At 39.1% G+C, this 23,377-nt stretch overlaps 1 long non-coding RNA gene and 1 pseudogene across 2 annotated transcripts in view; one reads left to right on the top strand and one right to left on the bottom strand.

Moving 5' to 3' along the window:
* LOC148538783 (uncharacterized) overlaps positions 1-23,377 on the bottom strand; it is a 117,387-nt gene that overhangs the window by 5,776 nt on the left and 88,234 nt on the right. For both annotated transcript variants that reach the window (XR_015871706.1, XR_015871708.1), the window contains one exon: positions 3,726-3,823. This is a non-coding gene — a long non-coding RNA (uncharacterized LOC148538783). The remainder of the gene's footprint in view (positions 1-3,725; positions 3,824-23,377) is intronic.
* On the top strand, positions 9,424-9,541 carry LOC148538785 (5S ribosomal RNA; annotated as a pseudogene).

Genomic DNA, 23,377 nt, shown 5'->3' with positions numbered 1-23,377 from the left:
TTAATTATACATTATCTGGATTTTTGTAGATTTTTAAACTAGACTTTAATGGAATAACTAGTCCTAAGGTGATCATCTTCTGAAGCTTTGTAAAAGTTTTGCTTTAGAAAAGACATCATTATTCTTTTATATGAAGTCCTAGAAATAAAACATCTTCCATCTTCATAATGGACAATGCAATGCTATGGGATGTACACCCATCTCGTTATACCTACATCCTTGTTTTCTCAACCAGTTGGTGCTATCCTTAATAACGCTCAGCGGAAAACTGTCATGCCTGTGTAAACCCTTTCCTAGGTTGGATGCTATTCCTCTGTTAGACAAGGCCAAAAGGTCACAATCGATTTTGGAGGCCACCTGGTGGGAGTAGGCCATGAACTGACTCAAAAAAATTATATCAGAGCTGGATTAGTTGACCTTGCAGGGCGAGACCCAGACTTAGACTAACTACAGACTGTGGCCTGACGAGCCTAGCTCAGGGAGAGGCCAGGGTGAGTGACCTGGTGAGCTGACCTCTTCAAACATCAGGGGGATTTTTCTGGCAGTTACCACAGTGATTGGGCAGCCCAAGCCTCTCTTACTAAGTAAGGGAAAATGCTAAATCCTACCTTGCAGAAACATCTATTAAAAAAAAAGTCATGCTGTAGTGATCCTTTCTTTACTTACAACACAGGCCATTATTTCGGGCATCCACTGAACAGATTAGACGTATATGATACACTTAAAATTGTGACAACATTTAATATGTCAGATTTGACAACTTAATACAACTAAAGAGATTAAAAAAAGATTTCCTTAACTTTCTTCACTAGTCATTGGGGAAAGATTTTGATTCTGAACATAGGTTCAGAAGATTAGTGAGAACCTTTTAACATGATGTAAATGAACTGTTGCTATTGGTATTATTATTATTATTATTATTATTATTATTATTATTAAAGTAATATGGGGTGCTCGGAATATGCAGCAACACATTGAGGAATCATTATTACTAGTAAACAGTAAGTAGTAACATAATACATTAGTAGCTTTAATGTATTGTACACTACATTGTTATAATTATGTGAGATGTCAAAGATGATTTTACTCTAAATTAGAAATGACATCTCTAGAACTCTTAGTTACACCTCATATATTTTATGGGAAAACATACAGGTAGCTGCCACAATTAAGTAAACAAGAGACATATAAAAGTATTTTGAAAGCAGATGTTTCTTTGCTGCATAAATTAAGTACCTATCTAATAATATTAAGCACCACATTCACAGATTGTGGTATAAAATTTGAGGGTAATGCGAGTCAATCCTAGATTTAAGATTACTTATCATTTTAACTCTGAGGACTAAATTCACTAAGCAGCGCATCTTCTGTGGTTTTAGTCACTGGATTTAAAGGGGTAATAATATTAAATACATAACACATGTAGACAAAACCACCAAAGGCTTTGAAAAGCTCTGCTTAGTATATTTACCCCAGTTTTATAATTATGTTTGTGAATATGGACTAACATAAAAAGTGACTTTATTAGTACCATAATTTAGATAGCTCCACTTTTATTAATTTTTTTGATTTGTGTTGATGTTAATTTTATTTTCATGGCATTACTATTGACTACAATGGATTACTGGGAAATTAGGAAAGCGTTTTACAAAAAGTGCATAATACTTTTTTGTGATCTTGGGCCTGGAAGCTATCGGTAACCTTTAATACTCTCATAGTCAACATACCTTTTATGTGTGCATGCTGTTCAGGATCACTGACCAAAAAATCAGCTCCACAAATATGCATATTTTATTTAACTTACAAGGTTGGGGCTCATCTTTTCATGTTGTTGGTCAGTAAAGTTCTTAGTGGAATTCTGTAATCATTTTTTCAACTTCAATTTTCTGTTCAATGTATGAATATTGTTGTGGTGGTGATGTTGATAATGGGGATGACGATTACCATGAAGTGGGTTTGCAGAACCCATCCCTTAATTCTGTTCCATTTGGTGCATGGTCACATATACTTCTATAAAGGTTTGTAGGGCAGTATTTGTTGCCTCATAGACAATGGTACAGTAAACAACATTCTATTTGAAAAGTAAATATATACCTTTAACCCAGTTTTACAAGTTTTAAAATGATCAATAGCTCATGAAGTGGCCAAAGCAGGTGTGACCATACCATCTTGTACTCTAAGAAACCCTGTATAACAGAGTATTTATAGCAATTATGTATTTTTATATTTTGCTAAGGGTTCATGCAAAAATCTTATTATCAAAAACATATACTAATTTGGGGTATTCTCCGCACACATGAGACAATGGTATCTATTTCCCTGGCTGCCAATGTATTTTCTTAAGCTAGGTACACACCTATAAAATGGTCGGGCCGTTCTTTCGATTTTGTTCTGTTCGTTCGATATCAAAAGAGTGTGTACGCACGTTCCATCCGGTTTTGACGGATGAAAACTGGTCGAATCGGAGGATCGCATCTTCTGTGCTGTTCAATTTTCATTCGATTCTACAGGGCCTGGTCGTACCGAAAGTGCTGTGTGTATGCGCCTTCCACCGTTTGTGCGACCGTTCGTGCGTACACCAAACCTGGGGCTGCCTCTCTGGGGGGGCACTCGGGAAGTTCAGGAAGCATTCTGTGTGCCACGCTGCTCTTCATATACATATTCTCCATTTTTTTCCCTTTACCCCACCACCTGCTTGTGAGTGGACACAAGCATACGTCCTTCCTTTACCTAAAAACCTTACCCCACCACCTATACTGCAAGGCTTGGCTTGCTGGACAGTGTAGTTCCACAACTTGATGGGCTGTGTAGTACTGCAATTGATAGTGGACACAAGCATATGTCCTTCCTTTACCTTAAAACCTTACCCCACCACCTATACTGCAAGGCTTGGCTTGCTGGACAGTGTAGTTCCACAACTTGCTTGGCTGTGTAATACTCCAGTTGATAGTGGACACAAGCATACGTCCTTCCTTTGCTTTGAAATCTATCTGAAAATGTTCACGTAGGTTTGTTTGGGTCTCATAATCACACCCCCATCCTGCCCATTATGTTAATTTTAGGTACACCCGCTGTGAGCGCAGCCTGAAATCGTGAAAGTATGTACGCTGGTACAATCATTTGCTTGCGATATTTCGGCAGTGCACCTTGGATTGTATATGTGTGTACACGCGTATCGGGACTGTGATCGGCACTTCCAAACGGGAGCATTGTCGATCGAACCATCGCATCGAATGTGTGATTGTATTGGTGTGTACCCAGCTTTAGTCTGATCCTTCATGAATGCCAAAATGGCTTGGAAGCTATACCTGTTAGCCCAAGTGACCTGGGCCTCATTTGTTTCAGACTGTACTTACATGTGGTATATTACAGATACCTCTTTTATCTTGTCCTCTGGAAATAGTGTGTTATACTATACATATGGAAGGCTAAAATATGTATAAATATAAACTATATATACTTTTTGTATAAACAGCGAGTTGTTATGTAATTGTTTACTGTATATAGGTGATCCATATTGTTATCACTTCAGTGTCCATTAGAAGGTTTATAGAATAAGGAATAATTCACTCTTTATTATATTTTATTACTAATATTAGAAGTCACCTCTGATTTCCATGACCTGTATAAAAGGACTTGGTATGCAGTCTTAGGCTATGGTTATAAAACTCAGCAGTGGCTTGTAATATCTATACTATTTATAGTAGGGTGTGCAATATACTTACCGACTTTTTTTATCTGCTCCCCAGGAGATCCGGATACTTGGGGAGCCTCCCGCAACTTCTGGGTGAGTAGGTAAGTATGGTGTGCAGAATCTTCTTATCTAGAAATTTCCCCACAGGAAAAGGGATAATGTTACAGATTAATCTCAACCAAAACTAAAATTTTATTTTTAGTTGTAATTAGGTAAAATACGTTTTAAAAAGTTTACTTACCTGCACTCTGGCCATACCCCAATTGAGGGTGGTCCCTCAGTGACTGTAAAGGCCAACATGTGGCTCTCTCACCTGCCTGACAGCACAAGATGGATTCATTTTCTCTCAAGGTTTTGGGTTAAATTAACAGTCTCTAGACCCTACAGTATTAATATTACCAATATAAAAATCTCTTTATCTCTCTCTCTCTCTCTCTCTCTCTCTATCTCTCTCTCTCTCTCTCCAACCCAAAATATAATTCTTCAGTTTGGGTTTAGGTCAAATACAATACGTGTGAGATTATATGCTCTGGCAGAAGTTTTGAAAATTATGCCTACCCTCTATTGTTATAGCTTTAATTTAGTATGACTGCCCTCACTACAGTTGTATTTAATATAAGATTCAAATGCAAAAAAAAATTACAATTATATTATACCAAAATTGAACGTAACTTTAAAGGGATAAAAAAAATCCTTTAATGTGATATGTTGCTTTAGTTTTATAAGGAAACAGAAGATTCATGTTAAAGACGTGCTGTTATAAGGTGTCTAAGCTAGTGTAATGCTCAAGAACACGTAGAGCACATAATGAGGGCTGACCTTTCCTCTCTAATGATCAGAAAGGAGGGCAAATTGCATTGATCGGGAGAATCTGCTCCGGGGTAAGTCTGGTAGGCCTGATGCACCTACACTCTTCCTTCCTACTTAGTAAAAGACTAAGAATAGTCAGAAAGCAGCACAACTAACACAACCTAATGCTAACCAAAAAATCATGCACATTAGTAAAACTTTGGGAGAACTTCAGGAAAATTAGGGATACAGTAGGATATGTATGGGCAAAGAGATATAGATAGATAGATAGATAGATAGATAGATAGATAGATAGATAGATAGATAGATAGATAGATAGATAGATAGATAGATAGACAGATAGTACCCCCAACTGTAGATTCTAGGGGCCTATTCAATTAGTCTTAAGGGCCTGTTATTAGCATTGTGCGTCAGGTTTTCCTGTGACGTTTAGATAACAATGCTTTTTGCTTGCTCGCACTTAATAGTAACACAATGAAAAATGACTGATGCTTTCATCACCATAACTGCTGGTAAAGTGGCAGAAGCATAATGCTTAAGGCTATTGCTGAGGCTTGCTGCTGATTGTATAGGATCTATGGGTCTGATGCAGAGGTGGATGCAACCCGTGTCGGTGTGGCATCCTTGGTCGCTGTGGATCTGGGAACATATGCAAATGCTGCAGGTGCCGTCTTCTGTAATGAGATGCCCACTGCTGGGTTCTCAGATCCACCATATGCGTCCAAAGACGCAGCATCGGATGAACATCCCCAACATCGTTTGGACCATCGGACATCAGAGCGACCCTATGGTTGCTCAGAAAGTTCGCCACAAACGAGCTGGTGAGGCCAGTGACTCTGCATTTGCAGATGCAGTCGCTGACTTCAGTACATCCACAAAATGGCAGCAACACAACTGCGTGTTATATGCACCTGCTCATCACACCCTCAAACGCTTTGAGTCTGTCAATCAAACTGCATCCTAAGCTGCACTATGACCGGTATCGCAAGACCATCACGACACATGTGGAGTGCGGCTCAGGCTCATGTGCAGACTACAAAACATCACCCAGTTACAACCAAATCTAAACTGCGTCCACCTCTGAATCAGTCCCTACATCCCATATGTTAACATTCACAAACAATTACATGCTCTAATAATGCCACTGACCTCTGTATATATAGAGTACACTGTGGAAGTACAGTAGTCCATACTTATGCACTGTAACATATATGTCTTTCTGGAAAGCACAGCCAAAGCCTATGTCATAGCAGCTTCTGGTTAGTAACAGTATAACAAGGACCATTTATTACAGATAAATTATATGAATATGTTTTATTTTGAAGACCATTTGTTTCACTACTGTGTGATATAAAATATGAAGCTGACACACTTGTGTCACTCAGAAGTACAGACTGGGCTCATCAGCAGCTCCCTGGAGGAGAGAGACGATACAGCAGCACTGGGAGCCGCTGTGCGTGGCCTGTTAGGTGCATGTTTCTCTGCTCAGTACAGATAAATAGGGATGCCACATAATCGATAGGAAACACACAGCTGTCACTTACTCTAAGCCTGATCCTGACAGAAAAATAACTGGAACTGTCACTTCAAAGTTGTTTTTCCTTTTGTTTGATGACAGTTTCCCAATGTGACATTAACTCCTTCAGTGCTGAGGACCAGGAGATTACATAGGACTAAGCACACTAGCATGACTACAAACAAAACTTGTGCATGCATATTTTTCAGATAATTTTGAGATTATTATTAATACATTCAGCATTTTTAGATCATTCAAACTTAGTATTGTGTTGATCCTAAAAACATTCACGTTTAGCCTCTCAAACATCCTGTTAAATGATGACATCTGTTGGCAGGTAAGGTCATGTGCCCAAATGCCAAGTTACAACCACATCTGTAAAAAATCTGAGCCTGGCACTTGGTGTTCAAGCTGGCAGTGTCAGCCTGTATGTGGCCAACATTAGTGAGAGATCATTGCCAATGTGTAACCAACAAGTCTTCTCAAACATCTTTTACAAGTTCTGCTCTTCACATGAAATTAATTGTAAATGCTGAAGATACCACACTGAGGGGTAGTTTTACTAACATTAGGCAAATAGTAAGTGTTACCCATAGCAACCAATATCATTTTCTCAGCTGTCATAAAATAGCAGTGATCCTGTGTAACTTGGAAAGAACATATCTAAATATTATTTTAACAGGATCAATTATATAATGAGAAAGGCCTTCAAAGTAGCTTTCACTTACATGCCATGAACATGTCATGAATCATATATACTACTCTGTCATGTGTATGATTTTTCAGATGAACTCTGAAAACATTGCAGCTTAGTGTCCACAAACACCTTGGGGGACAGAGAGACAGACATGAATGCTTGTAATGTATGTGGAAGTTACAGAGATGATCCATGACCGTATAACTGAATAAGGTTGTAGGTCTGTTTGCTTATGCTGATCATGGAACTCTGATGTGGGTTCTCATATCCTAATAAACTAAACAGTATCTGATATATTATGCCATATAATACTAACATTTTAATTAGAACATGAGAAAAGTCAAAGAAATATAGTGTTGTAAGAAATAAAGATTTTCTCTTTTTTTTGAGGGGGAGGAGGAATAATAATATGGGGGAGATGTACTAAGCCTTGGAGAGTAATAAAGTGGAGAGAGCTAAAGTACCAACCAATCAGCTCCTAACTGCCATTTTTCAAACAAAGCCTGTAAAATGACAGTTAGGAGCTAATTGGTTGGCACTTTATCATTCTCCAAGGCTTAGTACATAGACACCTATGTGAGATAAATTTGATAGGATGCTGTAAAGTGAACTAGGAGGAAAAAGGGATACAAAAAGGATAAATATGGCTAAGGCAGATGACCGAGTGACTATACCGGCCTTGAGTGATCAGACTTAGGCCCTCATTCAGAGCCGGACGCTCAGAGCAGAGCGCTCGCTCTGAATGAGGGCCATCCTCCATAAAAATGGAGCGTCCTCCTGGACGCTCGTATAGCTGTGGGTCACCACCCACAGCACATACGAGCGTGCAGGATGATGGTCGCGATGGTCTTGACCATCGCGACCATCGCCAGTGCGACCAGAAGCCTGTGGTTGGGTTTTTCGACCACAAGCCCTGGAGTGATTTTGGCTCTATCAGAGCCAAAATCACTCCCACTGACATCACTAGTGATGTCAGTGGGGCCGGCTTCTGACGGTAGGCGTTCCCTTGGGAACGCCTCCGTCTGGCAGGCACGCCCCCGGCACGCCCACCAAAGGGGGCGTGCTGTCAATCAACATCGACAGCACGCCCCCTTTGATCAGACACAACGAGCGAAGGAAAGTCCTTCGCTCGTCGCGTCTGGCGCATGCGCAGAGCACACCATCGACCCACTTGCGAGCGGACAGCCGCTTGCAAGTGGGTCTGAATGAGGCCCTTAATGCTTTGTTGGGCAAATCTTGGAAGATGCATATATGTGTGAACTGGCTTGGGCATACATAGTGCAACTGTTATAATCTTTTAATGCACTAATGACTGCAACCCAGAATTTGTATTGAGACAAAGTGAAAACCATCTTCAGATGGTGTAAACTGGTTTAAGGCTATGGAGGCTTATGAGCAGGAACAAGATCTTCTGATCTCTCTCCCGCAGCCTGCGCCTCTTATAATTAGGCGTAAATCCAGCTCGAGCCTGCAATTTTTCACCTTATTAAAATCATGTTAAACTGCAGTGGGGGCAAAAAATGGAATGTGAGATTAGAGTTGGCAATGTGTCCTAGCTCAATCTCAGTGATAAAATAAAGCTGTCCAGTATTAATTTGCTACATGGAAAGGCAGGCAGTATTTCCCCCGCATGTAGAAAAAATATTCTATTGAAATAAATAATAGCATTAGCATCACTGGCATCACAACGTGATTATATATATATATATATATATATATATATATATATATATATATATATAGTACAAAACTGGCCGGCACTCCACAAAAACAAAAGGGATACAATGTTATTTGTTAATCAACACAGTGCAGCCAGCAAATTTATCAATTCTGCAGCCAAACGTCTCTGGCCCATAATCAACACAGATAATTCCATTAAGTCATTAAAAAACTCAAAGATTGTGCTGGGCTACAAACGTGGCAAAAATCTAAAGGATTGGCTGGTACACAATGACATCAACTTTGGTTCCATCAACACTGAACAGCACTTTTTATCCAGGAGACCGGGTTGTTACCGCTGTACCGGCTGTACGACATGCAGTTTTATGGAAACTGGCCCTGACATTGTACATCCACATTCGGGGAAATGTTTCCCAATTAAGCATATATTAACATGCACATCTAAATATGTGGTATACATGATCCGATGTCCCTGTGGACTAATGTACATTGGGAAAACCACTTGTACTGCCAGGATTCGCATGGCTCAACACCGCACTGCAATTCGTCAAGCATTGGAGGGAAAGGAAATTGACCAACCCGTAGCACGCCATTTTAAGAATCTTCGACATTCACTATCCACTTTAGTGTATAAATTAATTGATCATGTCCCCATCAACAAGCGGGGTGGTGATAGGGAGAAGAAATTGTTACAACTTGAAACTTTCTGGATACATAAAATGAACACTATATCACCACTTGGTCTCAACGAACAACTTTCTTTTTCTTGCTTCCTTTAAGGGACATGTTAGATCGCGTGCTGTTGCCACACAGCGCAGTAATAAACTTACAGGGTACTGTTTACCCACATCTTCTTTTCACTAGGGTTCTTGGACAGAATGCATTGTTGTATCATCCTGGCATTGTTGTGCTCATTCTTATGCTGTGATCCACATTTGTTTTGGATCCATCTACTGTGTATTGTTACATTGTTGTCTCGGGTGTCGGCATACGCAGGACTACCATACTTGTATACGTTTTCTCCTTTGCTACAGCCATACTACACTGGATACGCCTTATACCGTCTGATCTTTGAAGCTAAGCAGTGTAGGCCAGACCAGTACTTGAGTGGGAGACCACCTAGGAAGACCTGGTGCTGTATCATGGAATTATCCTAACTGATTCTTGTCCTTTCGTGTTTGTCGGCTTTTCTTGTCTACAGTTTCTATGTATCTACACGGTTGATGGATCTCAACAGTTTGTTGGACATGTTTATTTGAGCATCATGGAGTGATTTTTGATCAATCTCACCTCTGATTACAACTAAGTTATAGATCCGGTTACGGTCTAATTTGCTATTCTGCTGTGATTACTGTCACTCCTTATCTCATTGTCATGTGTCACATCTTGTTTGCTATAGCCAGAACCACTCTTCACCATGCATTTTGGTTTGCCATGACCAGTAATAGCTATATAGTGTTTCATCAATTTATTCAATTCATCTCATTGGTTCATTGTCTCTACTTGCTTACATGATTCATTATTCATGAATATAGCCAGAACCCCTTTTTTTACTTTGTGTCATGGACATTTAGAATTGGTATGGCTATACAGTGGTTAACATATCTGTCGTACTGTATGAGCTCACTGTCTACATATATGTATATATCTTGATTGAGGGCCGAAGGTTTTGTACCTTGAGATGTTGTCCATGATCGCGCTCATATTTATGATTACTATTTATCATGTCACACAATGTCATATGTCTTCAGTTCATGTATTTATTGTACCTTGCTATGCTGTGGGGAATTCTTGGTCTAGTTATACACATGTATCACTTTGCCACTCTGTTCATCGTTTATTGTTGGTTTCTCACATGTATGCCGCCAATTGCACTGTTTTACTGCCTGTTCTTATTGGGCTGTGTAACATCGCTGCAACATGTCAGCATGAGCCGCATGCTCTCTCTCCAACTAGTGTTGAAGCGGTGGGGAGTGCAGCATGCCGCGGCTGTATATCTATGTTTGTATCATCTCAGCGGGTTGCCCTGGTTACTCACCATGGCAACCACGCTCAGTGCGGCTACGTCAGTGTGTTAGCGCTTTGTCCCGCCCTGATGACGTCATCATCGGCGTGGTCAGCGCTACACAGGATCACTATGGGATGTCACTTGGTATAAAGGTATGCACTGTATCTTTTGTTCTCAGTTTATGATAAAAGTCGCCAGACTGAAACGTTGAACTTTGACCTGCTGTGTCGTGAGTCTTCCTTATCAAAGTCCTGTGAGTGCCGCTGTTATTTTTATATATATATATATATATATATATATATATATATACTTGCAGTAATTACTGGATCCCAGGAATAAGGCGGCACTCCTCGGACTCAATAAAGTGCAAAAAACTTATTTAATCCATAAACAACCAACGTTTCACTGCCTCTGGGGCATTTTGATTGTTTGTAGATTAAAGTCATATTTTGCACTTTATTAAGTCTGAGGAGTTCAGCCTTATTCCTGGGATCCAGAGATTACTGCAAGTATATTTATTCTCTTTGGATGGCACCCCGGCATTTAACTATATAAGGGAGTGTTCCTCCTCATGCTTATATATATATCTATAATTATATATATATATATATATATACATGTATCCAAGTGCGGCACTCAGTGGACTTTAATAATCAATAATTATTGAAGTCTGCTGAGTGCCGCACTTGCATACATGTACATGGTTATGTAGAGAGCATCGCGGCCATATAAAGATTGGGAAGGAGTGTGCTGAGCCTCTGGATTTTATATACTGTATATAAGCTTTTTTGTATTGTGACATCATTTTAACTTGTATGTATGTCCTGGGTAACAAAATGTGTCAAACTTCAAATCAGGCTTTAACTCCTAATAAAAAAAATAATAATCCACTAACATGGATTCAGCCTTTACAACATTAAGGTTATAAAAAATTGCATCATGTTAAGTTATGAGTTTATGACCCATATTTATAACAGAAAATGAGTCACAGTTTGCAAATGTCATCAGACTTTTATAGTATATTAAGTGGAGCTTTTTCCTACAGGTATGAAACATGTCAATCTGTAAATATGTAACACGCAGACCTTCATGTCTCCTCTTACACATGAGATTCCTTTTAATTTATTTACTAATGATTTCCAAATTGTTGCTTTATAGCACCTGCAAAATATCTAAAGAAGACTGACCTGTGTATAGCAATATGCTATGCGTGCAGCACTGATTTTCAACCTACATACAGTTGGAGCTCTCCACTTTTGAACATATCTGCAACATGCTTTTTGGTTTATACATAGTTACATGGGTAAATGTCCTTGACCACAAGTATAAGGTATGATAATAAAAGATGTGCAGCCAGTTCCTGAATAATTACATCAATGGATATTTTTTATTGCCTAACCGTTATATTGAGCTAAGAAAGGTTGCTGCATACAGTGTATCTTATTGTTGGATCTGAAGTGAAGGTTTTGACCATTGGGGTCAATAGACTAACTTCAGTAAATGGGGGTATTTTTTTTATAATACTGGCAATATATAAATGTACTAAGCCTTGGAGAGAGATAAAGTACCAACCAATCAGCTTCTAACTGTTGCTTTACAGGCTGTGGTTGTAAAATGGCAGAAGCTGATTGGTTGGTAGTTTATCTCTCTCCACTTTATCACTCTCCATGACTTGATACATACTGTACACCTCATAGAGTGGATTCCTAGGTCTTCCTAATATAACACATTCTCACTGTAGGAGACGCCCATATTTCTTAAACATAAAATAGTGACATACAGTCAGGATGTTCTGGTAACTAATTAGGTAACATGGTTTTAGATCCCTCTTTGCGATCAGTTCGTTAGGCCTGCCGTCTGTAGCATCAGAAGTGTAAGTTATGGAAATGAGGTGTGCCAACATGGACTGGCACTTAAGAAATCTACCCTGTAACTTTAAGTATTTTATATATTTATATTTTCTCCCTCCACCCACTGAATGAGGGTAGTCATTGCCCCATTGAATGCACACCCACTTATTATCATGCAGAGAAAGCATCAATGTATTATATTTGGCCAACTATTTGAGAATATGACTTCCGTCTTTTTTATTATTATTTGTTTTTGTTTTTTGTTTGAGTGAAAAGTGACTGACATGATGTGTTCTCAGGACTATAACATTGCTGTAGCAGCATCCAAAATTCTGTAGAATAAATAGCATCTTAGTCTGTTAATCTAATAAACTGATCTGTGATAAAAACAGGACTGTCCTGAAATTAGTTAAGGCCACTTGGGGTGTTCATGTGTTGGGAAGCACTACATGTTTCCCAGGATACCATTTGGTATTATATGGGAAAACACGGTGACTTAAGGTGCCTATCCATTAGGCGACATGAAAGTCTGACCCTCTAGCGTTCAGACATTCAGGTCGCCAAGGTGCGGTGCCCAAACTGAACGGCGTTCACTGAACGTCATTCGGTGAAGGAGCCTGACCTCTTATCTCTGAACATGCCGAACCTGACGAGCGTCGACAGGTTGACGGGCATGTTCAGTAGACAGTCGGGGATAGCAAGGACCCAGCGTGCACGCGCATCGCTGGTCCTTGCCGGCTATCCGTTACCTGACTTTGTGAACAATGCGACGAAAACCTCCTGGTTTTGGTCAGATTGTTCACAAAGTCGGGTAATGGATAGGCCCCTTAACAAAGACTGACAAAAGACAGGGCCACAAATGACTGCACACAGCCTTACAGTTTAAGTTTAAAAAAGAAGAATTAAAATTGAATGGTCTTTCTTGATAATTATCATTAATAACCTGGATACATCCAATATGTCCATGCAATTTTAAAGCCTTGGAAATTACATGATCAAGATCCACTAGGGGGAGAAGAATGTACATGGATAAATAATATAAATTATCATTCCCAAATAAAATATTAATAAAGATTAGTGCAGCTATATTTGCTAACAAAATCTTTTTTAGTTTAAAAGGCCAAAATTACAGATGTAAGGAGTCAAGTTTCTGTTTATTTCACCTTATAGCATATGTCTAACGGTACCCTTACACAATTCAGTCTGGCTGGGACTATAGGCACCTTAATTCCTTATATGTTTATTGTCATTTGTCTCAGCTAGTAGAACGCCTACTGAATTTGCTGTGTTTAAAACAGGCAGCCATTGGCATAATACAGAAGCTGTACACACAGGAGCAGAGCAGTGCTAGGTGCTTCTGCTGCTCATCCATGCTCCCAGACTTGCTCCCATGCCCTGGAATGGTGCCCACATCAAAAATAAAAACATTCTGCTCAGACAGGATGGCCCTACTGATGCATCTAATGGCTTATTGTGATCGCTGGTCCTGTATATGGTGCAATTATGATTCTGCCCTCTTCATGGACTGGCCACACTCACTCTATAATCAAGCTTTTTGAAACCCCCTCTAGAAATCCTGCGTTTGCCACTGGGTGGGGCAAATGTAACAAGTGCAGAGACATTTAGATTTGGGCGGGGTGTGGCCAAACTGACATCTAAATTGCAGTGTAAATATAAAGCTGTCCAGCATATGTGGTGCTACATGCAAAAGCAGCCAGTATTTACCCCACATGCAAAAGAAATATATGTATTTGCACCCCTTGCATTGTTTGTCCATGAGCACAGTTACTGTACTTGCTATTTATTACTCTATTCCTAACGGCCCCCATACATCAGAGATTGATTGCAGCAATCGTGCAATTTGCAATCGATTGTGTATAAAAATGTTTCCCTTTTTCAATCGATTGCTGATTGCAGAGATGCCACAATCGATTGAAAAAGGGAAAGATTTTTATACACAATTGATTGCAAATTGCACGACTGCTGCAATCAATCTCTGATGTATGGGGGCCTTTACTCTCTCTCTCTCCCTCCCACTATAAAGGTGCACTTTTAGTTTGGAATAAGGTCATGTCAATTATTATTATTATTATTATTATTATTATTATTATTATTATTATTATTATTATTCACAATAATAATAACATTTACTGAAGTGCAAGCATATTCCATTGCACTTTACAGATGGCAACAAAAAAGTAATAGAACAGTAATAAAACAAGGCTGGGTAATAACAGACAAGTGGGTCTATTCAGCAATAGTGACGATGTTTCCCAGAATATTATCGGGCAACATTGTCACGATTTTTTATCAATTATAAATATTTATGGAAGCTATTCAGCATTATTTTGACAGCAGTTGCAGTAAGACACTGTCCTTGCGATGTTACAGAAGGCATTGTTATCGGTTTCTGAAAACAATACCTTGTTACTGCTACTGCACATGCTCAGTTATGCGCTTTCGAACATCACTGCTCTGAGGTGACCGCCGATGGATAAGTGCATCTCCGGCATGTCCAGCCTGTCCAAACTGATTGACATGTGAATACAGGCTTTATATTAGCCTGAATACATGTATATTTATGTGCTTTTATATTTAACATTTATATATGTTAAATATAATAGCACATAAATATACATGTATAAAGCATGTGTGCAAATGTAAATCAATTTTGGCAGGTTTAACAAGCTCTAGAGTGACTTACCTGTCCGCGGTAACTGCAAACCTTGGACGGAGACCGGGCGGTGTTACATGATGCTGCAGGGACTTATGGGAAAATTTCTCTCTGTCCTTGCAGTTTTCGGGGAATTTAATGTAATTTCTTCATACGTCATTCTAAGATGTCGTTATATAAAGTAAAGATTTTTTGACTAATTTAACGCTCTTTGATTTGCTGAATAGCAAAAAGTGTTACAGCACTGTAGAGATCAATGGCTGATCCCTACAGTGCGATACTCTGCGAGATGGGAATTAATGAAGAAGATAATTGCGTTATCTTCTCCATTATCCCATTGATGAATAGGGGATTTACATTAAAAAATGCGGAAATTATGATTTCCGTATTTTTTATGTAAAAAAAAGGTGCTCAATAGACCCCAAAGAGGTAATAGGGTCCTGCCCTCAAGCTTACAATCTGCAGGTTATGATTTGTAACGACAGATATACAGTCTATTGAAGGCATCATAGATAAATGAACTGTGCTAAACTTTTTCATAATTGTGATCAATAATACAAAAGCAAAAACAAACAATCCTTGCATTATTAATGAGAGAGAGAGAGAGAGAGAGAGAGAGAGAGAGAGAGAGAGAGAGAGAGAGAGAGAGAGAGAGAGAGAGAGAGAGAAAGTGTGTGTGTGCGTGTGCCTGTGTGTGTGAGAGAGAGAGAGAGAGAGAGAGAGAGAGAGAGAGAGAGAGGGAGAGAGAGAGGGAAAGATGATAGATAGATAGATAGATAGATAGATAGATAGAATAAAGTGATAGATAGATAGATAGATAGATAGATAGATAGATAGATAGATAGATAGATAGATAGATAGATAGATAGATAGATAGATAAATATTAAAGTGATAGATAGATAGATAGATAGATAGATAGATAGATAGATAGATAGTAAATAGATAGATATATAGATAGTAAATAGATAGATAGATAGATAGATAGATAGATAGATAGATAGATAGATAGATAGATAGATAGATAGATAGATAGTAAATAGATAGATAGATATAATAAAGTGATAGATACACTAAAGTGAAAGATAGATAGATAGATAGATAGATAGATAGATAGATAGATAGATAGATAGATAGATAGATAGAATAAAGCGATAGATAGATAGATAGATAGATAGATAGATAGATAGATAGATAGATAGATAGATAGATAGATAGATAGATAGATAGATAGATAGAATAAAGCGATAGATAGATAGATAGATAGATAGATAGATAGATAGATAGATAGATAGATAGATAGATAGATAGATAGATAGATAGATAGATAGAATAAAGTGATAGATACACTAAAGTGATAGATAGATAGATAGATAGATAGATAGATAGATAGATAGATAGATAGATAGATAGATAGATAGATAGATAGATAGATAGATAGATAGATAGATATAGCTCTTTGTGTATAATATTTCCAGCATCACATGTGAAACCTTAGTCATGGCCTGATCCTGCGCGTTTGGACAGGATGTCATTTCTATGAGGACACAATGACAAGCCGGGAGTGCCAGGACTGTGATCTGTAGAGAGCACAGATAACCACCCCACTCCAATAGCCCTGTTGTTCAGCTGTTACCTGATCAGCGTGCGAACTTCCCTTAAGTATAGTGCCGGCACTAGGGCCCCCAAATTGCCAAAACCTATAGCTGGACTATTTTATTCTGCTGCGCAGCTCCAGCGATGGGGTCCTTCTAGGTAATTATACAGAAAGTAATCCAAGGCATGGGACAATGCACAGAGGTGCTAGGATTACACTTCTGTATCCGCTCTTTAGACACCCATCACTACTTAACACGGGAGAAAGGTGCAAAAAAATAAGCATCAACCGTGCATAGCTGTAAAGTGGTATAGATCATCTAGCATGTAAATAGTATATATAGAATAGTATGTATATAGCAAGTGTACCTATCTACATGAAAAACAAATGGCGAATATGTGTTTTATGCATACTGAAATAAAATACCAACACCAGAATTAGATTACATGCCTATCTAAAATATTTAATAAATAAATAATTATATCAACCTTATAAAGAAAACTTCTTGGGAGGTGAGCTATAGGATCCTGTGAATCTACACGTGTTTTGAGCCGATTACAAGGTGGTTCCCTTCGAAAACTAACGGAATAAATAAAACTAGTATTAAAAAAGAATATAGAAGCAGTGACAGCTTTATATAGATCGTGATAAAACTGTAAAAGATCTATGGGGGGATCATTTCTTTCCAGATTTAGCAGACTTCAGACTTGATCCGTCTAAACCTAAAGTCACCTGCATAAATAAATGTGTTAATAGATAAGAAAGTGACATCATATGAAGTCTGATGAGTTGGTTTGTGCTCGACATACAGAATTTACAGTAAAATATGTGTGACACTATTTAGTTGTGTTGCTGTGTCAGAATTTCATTTACACAAACTTCTCACTGCTTAAAATAAAATACAGAGGGGGAGAGAGAGAGAGAGAGAGTGTGTGTGTGTGTGTGTGTGTGTGTGTGTGTGTGTGTGTGTGTGTGTGTGTGTGTGTGTGTGTGTGTGTGTGTGTGTGTGTGTGTGTGTGTGTGTGTGTGTGTGTGTGTCAGTCAACCTGGGCTTAGGCCAGGGATATAACAAGAGTCCCAGATTGCCCATGATTACTGCATTATTTATATATAATGCTTGACACTACAATTACTTTGTACAGGACACTAGAGGACCGTAGTTATAGTTTCGTGATTTAGAGGATTGGGAGTGAGCAGACTATCTAGGTCCATGGGATGATGCTGTAGAACACACTTCCCCTTCATATTCATTGCATGTCAGTACAGTCACTTGGTACATTCCTCCACTCATCAAATGATAGCGAAAAGGCCATTCAGGGTCCGTGGACCAGAGTAAAAAGCATTAATTAGGCTGGTGAAATCTACAGAAATGTATAGATCCAGCATAATCAGGTTTCCCCAGCAGGCTATAGTGAAGGAGTAAGCGCACAGCCCTGAGAATAGGAGGTACTGTTAGGAGGAAGTCATGCATATAATGGCCTATATTTAGCATAACCATTTTAATGATCGCTTATTAAAAGTACATTTATTTAAATTGGTTAGGTCTACAATTTGTCTAAATCAACTTTATAAATTAGGAAAAGGGTCACGATACAGTTTAACAGATTGCCTGGATTGCCCAGCGCCAGGGAAGAGATGGTATCTGTCATTATGCTATCAGCGGTACTATATATCCACCATCACAGGACAATATCAATAAATAGGAAGCACTAGAAAGAGTCTCACGGGATCATGCGCAGCACACAGAAAACGTTTGTCTCGCCAGATGTTGTGGAACTACAAGTTCCAGCATGTGCATGATGTCATTTATAGATCCACATTAGCCACAAGGTTACAGGTCTCACACTGCAGTGGGACATGGTGACTAGGGACTGTAATAGACAGATGAGGCGGTCAGAGAGGCTGAGCTGTGTATAATATCAGTAGTACTGTGTGTGCTATCAGTAGTACAGTAAGTAATGGCCTCTTATACCCAGCAGTTACCTGTGTAGTGAGAGATACATATGTGTATGTATGGGGAGTGCGGGCTGTGTTCCTGGTGATGTGGCTGCTGATAGCGGTCTGGGAGAGGATGGAATGTATCCATATGATCAGATAGGCTGCTATTAATGACAAGAGCCAGCAGGATGCCAAGATGTTTACTGTACAGAGCTGTGTGTGGGGGCGACACATGCATCTTCCTATCTGTATCTGAGTTGCTCTACAGTTCAGCTACTTATAATCATGAAGTGATGACGTTAGAATAGAAATGCACAGCATGCGTTCGGTATATATGTATTCAGCAAAATGTAACTTGAGTGAATAAAATCATCTTCTTTACGTTAAGGACTAATCAACACATGTAAGATACTGATGGATCTATATTATTCTAAAATCTCTTTGCATCAAGAATAATACAAATTGAACTCCTTTAAGCCCCCTTAATTGGGATATAGCCCACACTTGTATGGTGAGATGAGCAGGGATACTGGGGATTATATCTCTGTGATAACTAATATATAACAGATGCCAATAGCGTCATTAGTAAACAAAACTTGGAGATGCGCTGCTGAAGCCTGAACAAAGGGGGCTGCTGTGGGAACTTTCCCCGGGGCTGGGCCACATTCTGCAGGAATGCCTGGTGCTGGCTGATGGATGCCCGGACCCCTCCTTTCCCTCCTGCCAGTAACCCTGATTCTCCATCCTGTCATCCTGCCCATCTCTGCTGCCAGGATCCTGCACCTCCCACCTGCCAGGGACTCTAACACTCCCTCCTGCCAGGGACTCTAACCCCCCTCCTGCCATCCTACCCCTCACTCCTGTCAGTACCCTGTCGGACCCTCACCCTCCTTCCTGCCAGGATCCTGCCCATCCTCTCCCTCCTAGAAGGGACACTGCCCCTCCCACTCCTGCCAAGACCCTGCTGCCCCTCCATCCTGCTAGGACCCTGTTCCTCCCTTCAGCAGGAACCTGTCCTCCTTTCTGTCTGAGAGCCGGCCTGAGAAAACTTTCTGCACCGGGGAAATGTCACATTTATTATTGACATGTAACCCTTTGCATTCCGAGTAACGAGAGAGAGAGAGAGAGAGAGAGAGAGAGAGAGAGAGAGAGAGAGAGAGAGAGAGAGAGAGAGAGAGAGAGAGAGAGAGAGAGAGAGATTTTTATATTGGTAATATTAATACTGTAAGGTCTAGAGACTGTTAATTTAACCCAAAACCTTGAGGTACCCAAACATAACTATTTGGTCCCAGTTAGACAGAGCACTGTGACATGTGCAGTATCCACAAGTTGTCAAACTGAAACCTGACCCTGAATGTAGAAGAGAACTGCCTGTGTGCATGAGTCCCCAAGTCCCTGTTTTTACACTGAACGCATTATTCACAGCAGAATGAAAAAAGTACTCCATCACTAGCAATTGCAAAGGAATTCATCAAACGAACTGGAGAGTAATGTACAGTATAGTGCGGATAGCCGCGGTAGTGTGTGCAGCTGCAGTGTGCTCCCTCTCTGTACCCGGGGGTCACACTTACTGATCACCAGGAACCGTACAAGTAGGGACTTCGTTCTACCCACAGCTAGAATATTTAGAATTAATAGCTAAAGATGGTCAGGTTTCCCCACGACGAATCTTTTATTTATATTTAAATATTTGCGGAATCAACTTATAATTTACAGAAAAACTGTAAAACTTACTGATAATATTAATTAAAAAAAATCACTAAAATGAATATTATAAATTAAATGGACAACTTAATTATATTCAGGACGAGAACAAATAAATAGTAAAATATTTTCTGAGTTCTACTTTTATGTTTCTATTTTGTGTTCATTTTAATAGACTTTGGGATATACGCTTTATTGTAACGAATGAAATGAATCCATATTCATGGCAGAACCTAGGATGGTGACACTGTATTGTTCCACAAATCCAATTATTATAGTGCCTAACCATAACCATACACAACAAGATAAGATCTTGGCAGCAACACGCGATTCTGCGACACTTCCACGATCATTATAAATGTAATGTTTCAATTTTAACAGCTTAAAAAAATAATAGTACAATACAACAACAAATAGAACACGATGTACTATTATATTTATATGACGTTTATTATATGTAAGATGTTAAATCTAAAAAATGAAATAATCTAGGATATTACAGATATTTGTAAACTAAATGTTTGATACATTTTAGATATAGATACTTAAAAACAAATAAGCTACAAATAAAACACATTTTGAGCTGAAGAAAGGTTTACGTCCTCGTAAGATGAATAATGTGCAATACAATTACACCGCATATATTTGGCTGTACACAATATGGGAATAAAGCAGTGTGGACATAGGATGAGAAAGTTTTAGGGTTTTTTCCGTGGCATTATTTTTGCACTTGTGCCCCCTCCTCCTCCTCCTCCTGCTTCTCCTCCTCCTGCTTCTCCCAGGATCCGATGCACTAGGATGAAGAATGCCATACATCACCACAGTCCCCTGCTGTCCCTGCTTAAAGTGCATCAAAGCTGACATTGTTCCATGCTTGGGGTGAGCCAGCAGGGACAGGCAGAGGATTTAAGCCTCCTGTTTGGGGAAAGTTTCCTTTGAGTGCGCGCTGTCATCTCTATGACTTGTTCACAAAACAGGTAGCACAGTATGAATTACAACTACTCCGACTGAAGATACAAATAAATGCGTGTATGTGTGTGTACATATATAAGCTGTATTATTTATAAGTGTATGTTTATTATACACACACACACTCTCTCTCTCTCCTTCTCTCTCTCTCCCTTTTAATATTTGCAGAATTCAGGGCAGATTACACAGGAAAGGCAGCTATGTGTCTGCCGGGGAGTGGGGGCTACAGACTTTACCAAGTCCATGATATATAGGGCTGAGGCTTCTGGAGCGTATTTACTCTGGGAATATCCAAGCTGTTGCTAGGCAATGAACACAACAGAATTCTCTATAAATCCTGCGCTCTGTACGCTGGTAGGAGGGGGACCCGGGGGCCAAGCAAATATGCCGACATCCTAGGGACCCTCCAAATCTAAACAATTCATTTCCACAAGTCATCTTCAGAAATCTGTACAATTACATCTCTATTGTTCTTTCCTAACAACTTCAGCCAGAAAGAAAAGGACTTCTCTGCCGGGGCCCTCCCAACCAAAGGTTGGAGATATTAAATGATAAAGCTATTGTTCATTACATTGTTGTCCATAAAAATAGGCCAATTATCCGCTGTTATAATGTCATAAAGATCATATTAATTCGCATTAGTAGCCCCGATGTGCCAATAGTATTTTATATGTCTCGTAGAAAACAAACACAGCACAGGAATGCTAGGAATTGCAATATCTAATGTTATCAAAATTAAAATAATCTGCCAAAAACAAAGATTAGGACATACTTTATTATATCCTGCTGTATACAACTAATTATTTTTTTTTAATCCAAACTATTTAAATCCAATTCAATGTAAGTATCTACACTGAGCAATTGGGTAGAGCACAAGAAAACTGCTGATTTCTGCAAAATGTTCATCACAGGCCTTTGCTGATTTATCATTTAGCTACATGCTGCATGCAGGAAGGCACTGACTCCCCAATGGGCACAGAGCATGCATTAATCAGGGGGGATTAATTATGGGTCTGTACATGAACACTACACAAAGGCTATTAAGTAACATGGGGGAAGAAGTGCGGAAAAACGCCAGACTAGAACTCTAGGGGTTGTGTGGCCGCATGTCCTGTCACACACTGCTTTTCATACCTATAATTTGGGATGGTGGCATACACACCAGAGTGATCTGAGTAGACAGAGGCACTTTTGACAAGTTGCTGATTGAAGCCGCTGGCTCGTTGATAACAGCCTGAGTTATGAAGCAGGCAGCGTCAGAGGCCACCACCTATACAGATAAAACATAGAACGTTACAGAGCACCCTGATGCAATACAAAAATATTCCAGATACTAATAAAGTTTCCAATGTTCTTTCTAATTTTCTGCCAGAGTTTTTTCTTTCTATCATTGTTATGAAATACATTTACAGTGATGCAGAGACATTGCTTAGGAGCAGCCAAACAATCATGGTTGTCTGTCATTTTTTTTTCTGTTTAACGATTTGCAGTTAAGTAGGTACTTGCAGAATACACTGGAAGGTGATGCCATTTGTACTCAGATAAAACTTTTCCGGTTACATGGGTTTTTATAAGCAAACAAGAAGCAATTTTCGCAGTGCAATGCTCCAGCAATCCATCCAAGTGTCCTAATCTGCTCCTTGCAGGCTGAGACATGGGAGAGGGACTAAGAGGCCTGCAATGAGGCGACAATGACAAGGAGAAAACTCTATTAATGGGGGCCGCTGAAGCTAGGATTGGGTTAATCCTTTTTTCCACCTATAAATAACATATATATATATATATATATATATATATATATATATATACATCCAATTGTGATTGCTTATAACAGTGAAAAAAATGAACAAAACGAAAGTATAGAAAATATTATAAATATTTAATAAAAATATACAGATTCCCTCGCAGAGGTGTCACTTTTATTAGATTACTGACTATTAAGTTTTTATAAAAAAAAAATGAAATGTCAATTTTACTTGATCGAAGTCTATAACAAATATTTTATTAAGTTGTTTCATCTGCAAATAATTTTTCATTCATATAGAGAATGACAGAAATGTTGTGCTTGTTATACAAGTAACAAATGTTTATTATAGAGCCCTTGCTGGTGGTACTGTATAGCCACTTTGTGAACTGAAAACTGTGTTAGAGAGTGAAAAAAAATTCTCAAAGTGTGAGTTGATGCCATGCTGGCTGGCAGTGTGTGGTCTATTGTGGAGAATGTGCTTTTTTGGCTGAACAG

This window comes from Taudactylus pleione, unplaced genomic scaffold (genome assembly GCF_031769625.1).
Source record: "Taudactylus pleione unplaced genomic scaffold, aTauple2 ptg000037l, whole genome shotgun sequence".
Classification (NCBI taxonomy): Eukaryota; Metazoa; Chordata; class Amphibia; order Anura; family Myobatrachidae; genus Taudactylus; species Taudactylus pleione.
The sequence above is the reverse complement of the archived record's forward strand: the minus strand, read 5'-3'. Positions and strand labels throughout refer to the sequence as shown.